General features: G+C 41.2%; 1 protein-coding gene and 1 long non-coding RNA gene across 3 annotated transcripts in view; both read right to left on the bottom strand.

Moving 5' to 3' along the window:
* tgfbr1b (transforming growth factor, beta receptor 1 b) overlaps nt 1-4,840 on the bottom strand; it is a 65,250-nt gene that overhangs the window by 12,774 nt on the left and 47,636 nt on the right. The window lies entirely within an intron of this gene.
* Nucleotides 8-4,695, bottom strand: LOC107834598 (uncharacterized). Its single transcript, XR_001660402.1, has 3 exons — nt 4,685-4,695; nt 539-541; nt 8-171 (listed from the first exon to the last, which is right to left on the bottom strand). It is a non-coding gene; the product is annotated as an uncharacterized LOC107834598 (long non-coding RNA).

Below are 4,840 nucleotides of genomic sequence, written 5' to 3'. Positions count from 1 at the left end.
GAGGGGGGTGATAGGGGAACACGGACACACAGCATTTTTGACCATTTTTGGCAGTGCTCGACTCTGACAAAAACCTCTTGCCGAAAGCCCTCAATCTCCATGCGCTCGGCAGAACAAGGTGTCAATAGCTGCCGAAAATCCCATTTTTCGTCCTGTGATAGAGGCTCAGATCTACCACACCAGACAAGATCCAAGGTGTAGGTTGTGCAAGGAGGCCTCTGAGACAGTCCAGCACATAACAGCAGGGTGCAAGTTACTGGCAGGGAAAGCGTACATAGAACGACATAACCAAGTGACGGGCATAGTGTACAAGCACATGTGTCAAACTCAAGGCATTTTATGTACCCTCCCCCAGTGTTTTATAGGCCCATGATTGACTTAAAATAGGTTTTGAGCACGAATTGACTACAAGGTACATCTCCCATAATGCATTCCGATTGTTACCAGCCAACATTACGGCTTCTCGCCACTAGAGGAGCAGCAGAGTCACAAAAAGCTGCTTATTGATTTTCCCAGCGGAAAAATCTGAGACATCGACAAGCTAACATCATAATGTCCAAGAAAAATCAATTTACAAGTAAGACTGTGAATGAAGATGTGCATGAGTTGGTGTTAGGGTGGCAGGTCGCGCTAGACTTTTATCCGTTATCTTGACCGACAACATAAAAAAAAAAATTAAAAAAAAATCGGTCATGTACTACGTTTATCCGTGAAATTACAATCATATTAACATCGGCTATTTAGCTGCATTTTATGCGGTTTAGCTAATATTCACCGTGAATCCAGATCCCATCACAAATTAAGCAGATAAATGTATCTACATTTTTCTCCGTAATGACAAAAACCACTGACTGTGGCCCCAATAACTTAATAAATTAAATTAAGCGACTTCACTTCAATTACCAGCACTTCACCCGCTGGGGTCTGAACGCACTTCCTCCTGGTCCCCATCTGCAGAAAAATCTGCGCTAATTCATCAGTCAGTTGGATCTGTCTGATCCAAACAGATCAACTGAACTCTGTGAGTGTTTTTGTTTTGTCCACAGACAAGATATCACCAATCTTCTCCACAGACCAGAGTCTGCAAGTGGGTCCGTGTGCTGCTGATGGAGCATCAGTGTTGAGGTGTGGTCAGCAGGAAGTCGTGTGCCTGGAGCTGGATTCAGCATGCCAATAGAACAAACCAGAGGCACAGTTTGCTGTTTTCATGTGGGTTATAGCTCACAGACCCATCATTAGGTGGAGCAGTAATGGCCATCAGGGTACGACTCAGAACCTACAACTAGGAGAAGTCACTAAAATACAGTGGGTGTTTGAAAATAATATTGACGTTAGTTTAGTTTTAAAATAATTTATATCATGTATAAAATTAACCTATCAGTTTTTTTAATACAGGCTGCACAGCAAGGCAGTTGGTAGGCACTGTTGCCTTGCAACAAGAAGGTCCTTGGTTCACATCCTGGCCTGGACTTGACTGTTAGGGGTATTGGTCTCTCTAAATTGTCCGTAAGTGTGAGTGTGTGTGAATGGGAGGCAGTGACAGGTGCAGAGATGCTGTACTAAAAATAAAACCTTTGACAACAGCAGATGCTGCAGAGCTGCATGCAGGAGTTACGCTGGGCAAAGTCAGGTGATCTGTGCAGAATGCCAGTTGTAAATGATTTTATTAGCTTAACAGTAAATAACTGAAACAGTTAGAATGACATATGATCGGAGAGCTGTGGTGCAGCACTCCAATCATAGGTAAAACATAACGACGTATGGAGGCCGTAAGTCGTCAACAAGGCCGTCACGGGTTTGACTCCCAGCCTGGTGACCTTTGCCATGTCTTCCTCCTTTCCATAATCTACTTTCCAGCCTGACCACTCAACTAAATTCCACTAGAGCCAAAAAAAACAACAAAAAACTATATGACTGCTTTCTTTGTGCAGTCTGGGTGCTGACACATCGTGACGTCGACTGATAATCCCTCTGTAGCTACACATTATGCTAATTAGATTGTAACAGTACTTCGGCTGAAGTATAACATTTAACTTCACAACAGTCCAGGTCTGGAATTGTTATGATTTAGAACCATATGAAACATTTGAAGATTGTCGACTGAAGGAGACAAATATGAAAGCTCACTTTTCCCAAAGACTTGTTTTAATAAATATACCCTGCAATTTAGCAAGTTCCCCTACTTAGAAATCATGGAGGGGTCAGAAATTTTCATCCTAGGTGCATGTCCACTGTAAGAGACATAATCTTAAAAAAAGAATCTGGAGATCACAATGTATGATTTTTTTAATTAGAAAGGGTGAGCTGCTGGACAGAATTTAGGTTAGAAACTACAGACACCGACTGTAGTTAGATGTTACTGGGTTCTAACTAACAGAGAAGCATATCACTCCACTGGCCTGAGGCCTGCTGAATTATTTAGAGTGTGTGTAATTCACCTGCAGCCTGTAAACATCAGAGTGAAGCAAGCTGGGAGATGATGACCAGACCTGGGAAAACCTACTGCTAACTTTGCAGGCCTGCATCAAGATAAGGAAGGAAACAAATGTGTGGATATGAACTCTGGGAGAAGGTTCAGGGTTCCCCTGTGCAAATATAACAGTTTGAAACATTCTTTTGTACCACTCTCCATTAACCTGATAAATGGCAGACTAACGGGGCCTGGACAGAGTAACAGGAGGTCCAGATGATGACCAAGAGTAGTATGTAGAGCAGGGGTCACCAACCTTTTGAGACTGGGAGCTACTTCATGGGTACAGAGTAACAAGAAGGGCTACTTGTTTGATAAAGACAAATTTTCTTGGCTCAGCCTTTATAGCAATAATATATACACTCCTGATCAAAATCTTAAGACCAGTCAAAAAATTGCAAGAATTTGCATTTTGCACTATTGGATCTTAAGAAGGTTCTAAGTAGAGCTTCACAATGTTAAAGGAAAAAATAAGTGCAAGAGACGAGAACTTTTGAGCAGGGAATTAATTGAAAACTGCATTTATACTCAAACATGATTTTTTTCAGCTGATCAAAAGTTTAAGACCATAGCTAAAAAAAAAACGAAAACCCCCCAAAACAGAAATCAAAGTGTCAAAAAAAGGACTCAGTAATGAATAGCTCCACCATTGTTGTTGACTTCAAACAATCGTTTAGGCATGCTTGATGCCAGTGTTTCCAGGCTAGTGGGAATGTTGTTCCAAGTGTTGAAGATGGCTTCACGAAGGGCATCCACTGTCTGGACTGATGTCCATTTTTGTAAACTTCCCTTACCATCCATCCCCAAATGTTCTCAATTGGGTTTAGATCCGGGGAACATGCAGGATGGTCCAAAAGAGTGATGTTATTCTCTTGGAAGAACTACTTTGTCAGGCGGGCATTGTGAACTGCAGCATTGTCCTGTTGAAAAACCCAATCATTACCACACAGACGAGGGCCCTCAGTCATGACATGGAATCCAGATTTTTGCACAGCTTTTGGCTTTTAAAGACTATGGTCTTAAACTTTTGATCAGCTGAAAGAAATCATGTTTGAGTGTAAATGCAGTTTTCAGAAAATTCCCCGCTCAAAAGTTCTTGTCTCTTGCACTGATTTTTTTCCTTTAACATTGTGAAGCTCTACTTAGAACCTTCTTAAGATCCAAAAGTGCAAAATGCAAATTCTTGCAATTTTTTGACTGGTCTTAAGATTTTGATCAGGAGTATATATGTATATATGATTACATGCAGTCTAATCATGTTAATGGGACTAATCACAATAGTTATCAATAATGATTTACCATGGCAGATATGGTTAATTGCTATTACGTGATCAGAAGTTCTTAGTTCAGAGTTTTAAGTTTGATTCCCTTTTGGAGCCGTTCTGTGTGATTCTAAATTGCCCACAAGTAACTGACGGTGTGGATTATTGCAGCAGCACCTGCAGCTGTACGGCTGTACGCACTGTGAATACCTTAAGATTTTCCTTTAAATAAAAAGAGAAAAAGAATGGTTATTGCATGTTTTATTATCTAACCCTCTTTACTATTCACAAAATTGTAAAGAAAAAAATACATTTTGTGTCAAAACATCTTTTACGTAGCGCACATCAGTGTGAGTCTGTGGGGGCAGGCAGGCAAAAGACTAAATCTTATTGGTCAGTTTGCTTTTGTTAATTTGGCGGCTTGGCGCTTTTTCTGTGAGCTAAAAATTAATGAGATCCTCCTGTTGTTCTAAGATCCCGCCTGAGCTTTTTACCATGCGCGGTTCTGACATGGTCGCTGGTTCTTTATTACCCTTTTTGTGGTTTTGCAAACTGAAAAGCTGACGGGTTACGCGTCGAGGAAAAAAAGTTAGACAGATCGGAGAGTAGCACAAAACTATCACTGCACCTGGCCTGCAAAAGCACAACCACCTCTTCAATGCAAAACCAGCACAAACCTAAACCACAAAAGCAGCTGATTTTTTTTTTACAAACAATTCTAAATAATAAAGACATGACAGCAAAGCCTACCCGTGTGATCCACGGAAAGAGGGAGATGTTGATTCCCAGGTCCAAGTGGTATCAGACGTCCAGAGGAGGAGAAGGTGATGAAAGATTGTTTGCTTAATTTCTACTTTTGGGGAATGTTTCGACTAGATTAAATTGTTTAACCCACAGTCTGAGATGCTCAGTAAGAGCGTCAGATGTCTGCCATTCGGTGCCCCGCCAGAACCGCGCACATGGTAAAAAGCTCAGCCGGGATCCAAACGACCGCTGTTATAACTACACGTGGGATCAAACTCTACTCATTCATTTTTAGCTCACAGAAAAAGTGCCAAGCCGCCAAATTAACAAAAGTAAACTGACCAATAAGATTTAGTCTTTTGCA

Source organism: Poecilia formosa, unplaced genomic scaffold (genome assembly GCF_000485575.1).
Source record: "Poecilia formosa unplaced genomic scaffold, Poecilia_formosa-5.1.2 Scaffold682, whole genome shotgun sequence".
Taxonomy (NCBI): domain Eukaryota; kingdom Metazoa; phylum Chordata; class Actinopteri; order Cyprinodontiformes; family Poeciliidae; genus Poecilia; species Poecilia formosa.
This window is presented reverse-complemented; position numbering and strand designations above follow the sequence as displayed.